The sequence below is a fragment of the Nycticebus coucang genome, chromosome 9 (genome assembly GCF_027406575.1).
Source record: "Nycticebus coucang isolate mNycCou1 chromosome 9, mNycCou1.pri, whole genome shotgun sequence".
NCBI lineage: Eukaryota > Metazoa > Chordata > Mammalia > Primates > Lorisidae > Nycticebus > Nycticebus coucang.
Window position 1 is genome coordinate 82,346,067 of NC_069788.1, and position 9,197 is coordinate 82,355,263.

The 9,197-nt window shown below is 44.7% G+C and overlaps 1 pseudogene; it reads right to left on the reverse strand.

Annotated features, from left to right (window-relative positions):
- Nucleotides 1-8,441: 8,441 nt before the first annotated feature.
- LOC128595289 (uncharacterized) lies at nt 8,442-8,650 on the reverse strand (annotated as a pseudogene).
- Nucleotides 8,651-9,197: the final 547 nt, after the last annotated feature.

Sequence of the window (9,197 nt, forward strand, 5' to 3'; positions counted from 1 at the left end):
CCTTTCCATTTTGGAGCAGTAATTCATTGGTGAGATGGAAACTACTTTGAGATAACTAAAGAAACATTGGACTTTAATGGACATTAAAAAAGCAATTTCGAAGGAAAGTCCCCCCTCAGGCCTACAGCCAGCCGAGGCAGAAAACCCAGCCCCAGGAACTGAGACCCAGGGGCTCAGTACAGGTGAGCAAGGCCTTCACCTCTCCTGTCCCCTCCAGGGCAGGTCCCATTTCCTCCTCTCCCTAGCAGTGCTAGCAGCGTGTACACCCTTGGAGGGTTCACAGGCCAAGGAGAAGGTGGCCTGGTAGGGGTGGTGTAGCCTTGAGCAGATGACCAGCAGAGCTGCCCCTAAGGAGGGAGTCTTGAGTATAAAGGACAGTAGGACAAGGACAGGGTGGGTGGGATGTGGGTTTCAGGTAGAAGGATCTGCCTGCTTAAAGCTTGGTGCAGGTAAGCAAATGGTCTGAGGCATCCCAGAAACAGGTGTGTGGAGGGAAGCGGCAAGAGAGACAGGTGCCAGGTTATAGGGTTCCAACAGTCTCACTGAAGACTCCAGACCTCGCCCTCAGGGCAGTCAGTGGCAGCCATGGCTCGTTTTTGTTAACTGACAAATTGTATATATTATATATTTATGAAGTACAGTGTGATGTTTTGGTAGATGTTTACATTGTGTAATGCTTATGTCAAGTTAATTAACAAATCCATCACCTCACATACTTATCCTTTTTTTGTGGTGAAAACATTTAAATTCTACTTTTTGCAGTTGTAAAATATGCAATGCATTATTATTTGTTTATTTATTTATTTTTGAGACAGAGTCTCAAGCTGTCACCCCGGGTAGAGTGCCATAGCCTCATAGCTCACAGCAACCTCAAACTCTTGGGCTTAAGTGATTCTCTTGCTTCAGCCTCCCGAGTAGCTGGAACAACAGGCACCTGCCACAATACCCGGCTATTTTTTGGTTGTAGTTGTCATTATTGCTTGGTGGGCCTGGGCTGGACTTGAACCTACCAGCTCTGGTGTATGTGGCTGGCACCCTAGCCACTTGAGCTATAGGCGCTGAGTCATATGCAATGCATTATTATTTATCGTAGTCACTATTCTGTGCAATAAATCACTACAAAGCTTATCCTTCTTGTCCAAATAAAATTTTGTGCTCTTTGGCCAACCTCTCCCATTGCCTGGCCTCAGCCTCTGGTAACCACCTTTCTACCCTCTGCTTCTATGAATTAGACTTTTTGTAGATTCCATGTTTTAAGTCATATTTCTCAAAAGAAGACATAAAAATGGTGAATAGACCCATGAAAAAATGCTCATCATCACAAATCATCAGGGAAATGCAAATTAAAATCACAGTGAGATGTTACCTCATACCTGTTAGCATGGTCAATATCAAAATGATGTATGATAACAAGGGTTGGTGAGGATGAGAGGAAAAAGGAACTGTTGTGTAAATTAATACAGCCATCAGGTTTTCAAAAGAGAAAATGATACTGTTCACTCAACAGATGCATTTCTTCATTCCATATTGACCTCCATTCTGTGCCAGGGGTGCTGAGCAAGTCTCTGAGGCAGGCTGTCCTGATGATGGCATGGGTCATCTAGGGGATTGGAAAATGAGAGGCTTTGAGTCTTCCTATGAGAAACAGGGATGAGGCTGAACTTTAGTGATAAAAATGATGGAAAGGAGGTGATGGAATGGAGATTGTGAGGGATGGATAGAGGTGGCAGGCTCAGAGACTCCCTGGACAGGGATGTGGCAGGAGGATTGAGGATAGCATTGCTGAAGCAATTTGCCTAGTGATCAGACAGATGGTGATGTCCTTCCCGGTTGGAGCTGAGATGCTGGTGAACTGTTCTAGTTGTGCACGTGTGATACATCAGTGACCTAGAAGTAACCACGGGGACCATCTGGAAGACAGTATAACGTGTGTTTCAGGATGAAAGGTTGGGGACTGAAGGGACAATGCCCAAGGGGTGCTTCACTGTTTAGGGTGGACTTGTGGTGACCGGTTGACTGGTTAATTCCATTTTACTTGGGGGGTATGATTTCATTTCTTCTCTACCCTGTAGTTTCATGGTGACAGTCTGCATTTTTATTTGCCCATGAACATGAGCTTTTCCAAGGCATGTGAGTCTTGGTTGCCAAAAGACACAGCTCAGAGACCCAAGAACATCTCTCGTCATGATGGCTGCTCTTCACAGAAGGCTGCAAACTATGTGAACTACAGGTGCTATGTCTTCCCCATCAGCACCTACAGTCCAGCCACAAAGCCCAGACATCTCGATTCCCTGGGCCTTGGAGTGACTCCTAACCTTAATCCACCTCTTCGGTAAGATTTATTAATTACTGTATTGGAGACAGCTTTGTGCCAAAAAGTTCAAAGCATCTTCCAACCTTGACCCATTAATCCCATTAGTGTCTCAGGGAGAGCGGAAGGCACTGGCTGAGTCCTGTGATTCCATCCACCCTGCTGCACACATGGGTAAGGGACAGGAAAACTTGAGGAAAGAGAGCTTGGCCTGGATGTCCTCGGTGAGTCAATGGCAAGCTTAAAGAAGTTGAGTTTCCAACTTAGGCCAAGGGCCAGTGTAGGCTTCCATCCTTAAAAAACAGCTGTGCTCCATGCCTCTGAACATGTTCTTGTCCCCCAGCATAGATAGTGACAATACCTAAGTGACATTGGCACTAACAATGTTGCATTAAGCTCTGAAGAGAGACACTTTATTATCAAGGGCAGCAAAACATGGCCATCTCCCTTTTCTGAGCATCATCTGCAGAAAACACCCTCCCCCACAAAAGGGCTTGGCCTTGAAGCAGAGGCCACATCCGTCACCTGTTCAGGGAGCTCCACAGCTGTGTGGTCCCCAAGGAGCTACCTACCAGGGCAGGGCTGTTCCCTGGGGTACTTGGGGGGACCCATGGCCAGAGACAGCTGGATAAAGAAGAAACAAGATGTTCTTTCTCCTGCCTGTATCCCCTGTACTCTCAAGATTCTACATTGTTTTTAATTTTCAGTCTAATTTTAGTCCAAGAACTTGGTGAAGCTGGAGAAGACTCTTAAAAATTTTTTTTTTTTTGTAAACAAGTGCACTTTTCTGGCCAGATGTTTCTTTTTTCCTGATCTTACAGGGCTGCGCCATTGAGCTGTCCGGCTGAAACTGAATAAATCTTTGTTTTACGGCTTCTTTGGTCCTTTAGAATTAAGGGCCTCAGGAAGGACTCAGATCTTTTAATCCTCTGGTCTTAGCCTTGAATGACCTCGCAAATGCACCATTAGCTAAAAAATCTTAAGAGATATTTTTGTGGCTGACCTAAAAGCACATTAGCAAAGTCTCAGACCCTAATATTGGGATGGTTAATCATGCCTGGAATGGAATAACCAGGCATGGCCTCTCCTAGCAGGGTGCCACTAAGAATCGAAAGCATTTCTTTTTCATTAATGGCATATCGTGCATGAGTAGGTGTGCCTTAGCAGTGACCAAGACAACAGTTGCCTTCTAACACCCGTTGGATGCCCCACTTACAATCTGAGCCCTGCCTTTAAATATGTACAGGATGGGTCCCTAGTATGACCTCTGGAGGTTCCATGCGCTGATTCCATTGAGAAGTGTGTTGGGGTACAGGCTGACATAGCAATAGGTAAAAGCTTGAGGTATAAGGGGATGTTTTCATGGTTTGGGGATAGCAGGCTTATTCCAGCTATTTTTACTTCTAAAAGGACTCTGGCAGAAGGACAGCCTTGTAAAATCTGTTGTGAGTGATACAGCTGCAGCCAACTGTGGAGCACTCCAAGTGTTGGAGAGAGCAGGCAATGACTCCGGGCCTATTTCTTGGACAGGTTTTCATGTCCTGGGAGGAAGAAAAATTATTGCTCAATCTTGAAAGTTGGGTTTTAGACCTACAGTGTCACATGAGACCCCCAAGGCCGGTGAGGTTGCACTAGAGACAGAGCCCTGGTTGCTCCTCCTGAGCCTGGGCCTGCAGGTGTGACCCTGTGAAGCTCCAGCCCCAGTCCATGTGGGCAATGTCCCATGCTCTCACATATTAGAACTTGTAGCTCCTTTCTGTCTGGAAATTTGCTGTCTTTTCCTGGCCCCTGTTGTGTGTACGGGGCTACTGCCTTCCCCGTCATCCAGCTCCATCTTCATTTATCATCCTCTCTCTTCTCCACATCTATTCATGTGTCAGATCCTGTCAATTTTACCTGTAGGACATCTCGACACCATCCCCATTTAAGACTCCATCATCTCCAGGGCCTGATAACAGCCTCAAAATGGTTCGGTTTTGCCCCTCATCTCTCTGAACTTCTTCTGTCTGAATATGGAGCTGATGAATTTTCCTAAAGGCATCCCTGACTGTGACACTCTGCACTCTTCAATGGCTCCCTTTTATTGCTAGAATTAAGTCCATTCGTCCACACTCTTTGGTTCAGTCCCTTCCCCATGCAGCCCCAACTTATATTTCTGGATATGGACTCTGGGTCTTCTGGCTACAGCAGACAGATGCTCTTGCTGTTCCTGTCCATTTTTTTTCTCACCCTATTTCTCTTACCTGCATAGAACCCTCATTCCTACCCAGCTGCATATCTAGAGAAAAGAAGGTCCTGGATTCAGGTAGAAGAAAGTGAGCAGTGGGAAGAGCCTATTTAGTTCTGACACAAGAAGAAACCTGGAACCATAAGAAAAACCAGGGAAGATATTTTGTGGCTCCTTTGATGCAGCTGTTTTGGCACAGGGGACATTTTGGCAAACTGTTATGTGTCTTGCTGTATTATTTTACTAAGTGACATGAAACGCGGATGCCCTCTGAGGCTTGCACCTCTTTGAGGTCACCCTGGAGGTGGGAGGTGGGAAGAGTGTTGGGATGCAGGGATGAAGAGATCACCTGTGAAACAGGCTTCAGGGGACTGGGCTCTGGGGGCCCTGCATGCTCCTCATTGGAGCATGGCCACAACTGCTCTGCAGATCCTCCTCCAGGAAGGGGAGCCTGGATTCTCCACCTGTAGATCTGGGACTTGCTCTGATCCACAGGCTGTGGCAGGGGCAAGATTGGCCACAGTTCAAGCTCAGGCATTCAGAGACCTTTTGGCTTCCCTCTATGGCTGCTCTGGGGATGCAGGCTAGTTCTACCTCCAGGGGCTCCCCCATCACCACCAGCATGAGAGGGAGACCGTGTTAGGTCCTCCAGCCACCTGCTGACCTGCCAGCTGACCACAGACAGAGGAGAGCACCCAGTGGAACTCAGCCAAGCTGGCCCAGACCAGAACAGCACAGATGATCCCCCATAACATTAAGCTTAAGAAAGTGGACATTGATTTAAGTGTCTAAATGTTGAAGTGGTTTGTTAAACAGCAAAACCAGTGACACAGGAGCCACTGATCATTAAAGGAAAGCATGAGGTCCTTCTTCATGAATTAGCCCACAGCTGAGTGATCTGCGTTTAGACTAGTCTGGTCACTTCCTTGGCGTTCCAGAGGCTCTGCACGCGCTTTATAATCAGGATACAGAATCGGCAGCTTACTAAGGGAATTTCTGGCATCCATTTGAAAATTCAGAGCATGGAACTCTGTACTTTGGTTTTTGGTGGTGATGTAGAAAGAACATAGTTTGCCATTTTAACCATTTCAAAATACATAATTCAGTGGCATTGAGTACATTCATGATGTTGCCCAAACACTGCCACTATTCCTTCCAGAACTTTTTCAGCAGACCAAAAGAAAACCCCATGCCCATTAAGCAGTCACTCCTTTATTTTCTATTTCCTCCACCCCCCACAGTCCCTGGAAACCACTAAGTAGTTTCTGTCTCTATGGATTTGCCTACTCTGGACATTTATTATAAAGGAAATCATGTACGCTGTGGTCTTTGGACTTGGCTTCTTTCACTTCGCCAGCTTCATCCCTTCAAGTTTCAAGCTTTAAAGGTCCATCCCTGCTGTACTGTGGTCAGTGCTTCATCTCTTTCTGGGGCTGGTAGGCCTCTGCACCTTCACGGCTGTGTGGCTCGTGTGCATGGTAGTAGCTGTGCGGTGTTAGGCACCATTCCGCGTGTGTTTCCTGGTTCATCTCATGTACTCTTGGTCATCACAGATGACCTTGCTGTTGTTTTTATCTGCCTTTAACTAAGGAATGAAGAGGTTAAATATTTGACCAGCATCAGCATGCTGGTAAAAGTGGGCTCAAAGATTCTAATTGAGAGGAACATATTCTGGCACCCGGGCTGTGCTCCCTGGAGGTTTCCGGATCATGGAGATCTCTGGGTGACCAGACTATCTCATTCTCAGTTCCACACTGAACAAGAAGATCACCTTTGTTGAACTTCTAATGGTCCAGTAAGCATGTACAGCAATGTATTTGTATGATTTATTTTTTAAGATGCTTGTTATATTTCTTACAATAAAAATAATATCTATTTATAGGAATCCAGACAAATCAAATGTTAAAAAAAGAAGAAAGAGCTACTGATTAAAACATAAGAAGGAGATGTAGGAAATGGTATTGGATAATGAGAGAAATGTGGGAAATATAAGTTTAAAAGTCTATTGTAATGTAATTGTGGGGGTTGATGGGATGGTGTTAAGTGTCCAGGAGATCTTGATAACTATTACTTGGCAAAAGAACAGTAATTTTACAAAGTTGACAGACTATTTTGACATAGATGCATCAAAAACTCCCTGGTATCAAAATAGTCGTGTGAGAGCTGCTGGGTTAAAATGGACACATTGGATTCTCTACATCAGGAAAAGAAAGATGATAGTAATGGAGTTGTCCTCCAACTTTTGTAGGACTCAAGAGGAGGAAAATTGTACAAAATAGCATTTTTAAGCTTCTGGATTCCAGGCACCTAGCCCAATGCTTTTATAAGTGGTATCTCATGAAATCTTCCCAACCAACCTCTAGGGTAGGTGTGTCCACCTCCAATATATGGGTGAAGGGTCAGTGGTAAGACCAGAGGCTTGGATCTGCACTCAACATCCTGGCTTTCCAGCCTTGGGTGTTCCTACAGCTTTGCAGCTTCCTCTCTGAATGAGCTGGGCAAGTGGATGGGTGCTTATCATTCATGATAAGTCGAAGATCATGTTCTGCTCATCATCTCTTCAATGCTAGCTTCACTTGATAGTTAATGGACACGGCTTCTTGCTGGCACTGTCTTACATTTAGAGGTTTTGAAATGACATCCCCTCTTCCAGTCATGGAATGTCTTTGTTGACCAGAACACCCTCTGATTGTTCTTGATTCACTAATCATTGAATTTGGCTTACAAACAGCATACACACACCAAAGCAAGGCAGGATAAAGACAGCAAGGTGTGCGTAGACAAGGGTGCACCATAGCATGCAGAGGGACATTACAGCACAGCTGGAAGAGCTGCTAGAGCTAAGCCCACAGCACCAAAGCCCAGAGAGGAACATGGCTATTCATGGCATGGTCATTGTGCTTTCCCCCTTGGCACTGAGGCTTCTCCTCTAAGCCACTGACCAGGAACCCTGAAGTGGATCTAGGCCAACCAGGCCATGGTTTCACGGCAGCAATCCTGGCAGGCTGTTTGGCCGAAGGACACATGCATATCTATAGAGGTGCTTCATGTCAGAGGACAGAGCTGGGATCTCTGCAAAGTATCACACGGAGCACAAAAGAATGCAGAGGGTCTGATGGATGGAAGCAGGAGAGGCCTTTCATCTGGCAGGAGGCCCAGAAAGAGGCTGCAGGAAAGAGGCACCATGCTTTGAGCATCAGTGCACCATCCATCAAATGTGGGGCCCAGTGGGGTTCTTTGAAAATGGGTGGCCTGTCTGAATGTTTTTAATATCACTTTCCTTTCTTCTTTTTTATATAAAAAAAAATTTGTCACAGAGCAGATGGAATTTATGGCAAAACATATTACCATAATTTTTTTTAAAAATAGAATAATCAACTCTACCAAATAAGAGTTTGAAGCAGAGATGAAGCTCAGGAAAGATGTGATGAGAGAGAAAGGAACGGGGTGTGCATAGACTTGCAGAGCTCAGGAAGATGTGGAAAAAAAAGAAAAGCATACAACTATCCGCAGATATAAAGAAGAACAGCCAAGAACATAGCAAGGTATGTGGAGGAGAGGATTCTGAAGAGAGAGAACAAAATGAAACAGAAGCAAAGAGATTTTTAAAGAATTTGAGTAGGAAAGGCAGTAAAAAGGATTCCAGACATTTGTATCTAATGAGTCTGAAGGATAAAAGAACTAAGGCTGTGAAAGAAAAAATATTAAATAATAATTTGAGAAATATTTCTGGAAATATAAAGAAGATTTGAATACAGATTGGAAAGGAATATTGTGCCTTGAAGAATACATTCAGTGCTTGATACTAATGCATTCCTGGTGAAGGGGACTGCAACCTGAACCCTTTTCCTTGATTCTCTGTTTATCTTTGAAATCTGGCTGAGTCCTCTTCCCAGGTAGAAAAGAGAGGAGCACGGTCCATGACGTACTCAAAGTCATTTTATACCTAACCAAACTGACATGCACAAATAAGGATTTGACATCTTTGATATGCAAGAATGCAAGAAAGATGGTTCATTTGAGCCTTTCTTGAAAACACTACGAGGGGAAAAATGTTAAACTGATAAGAACAGATACTACACTTGATCTTAGCCAAAAGGCCGAGAAGCGATTACTAGGGGGAAAATGTTATTCAACCAAGGGATGAAAGAAAATAATTAGCTCTGGGCATTGAATCCAGGAAATTCTAGGGTTAGGACATAAGGCATTGGAGGGAGGAGGAGGCAAATAGTGAGGGAAAGAGAAAAGAGAATCTTGAGAACACCCTTCAAGGGCTGTGGTAGGATGGGTTCTGGAACATTCAGGTTGGGCAATTGCCTTCAGGTTGGGGCATGAAGAGTTCATTACTGGCAGCAGTAATGAAGGTTGAGTGTGTGGGTGCAGAAGTTGGCTTCTTGGTGGGTGTGAGGACAGACTTTGTGGACATTCTCTTCTGCTGGCTACCATTTCTCAACGAAATCTCAGCTGAGAGTGAGGTTGAGGGAAGAGGAAAAAGGAAGGAAACAGTCATTTTGTGTCCTGGTGTCCAATTTACTGTTCAATCTATCCATTGAGTTAACTATTTCCAAAATTATGTCTTTCTACACATTCCTTTTGGTACATTTTCAGATCTGCAAGCTCGTTCCTTATAAAGGCTCTTATTTGCTTTTTTTTTTTTTT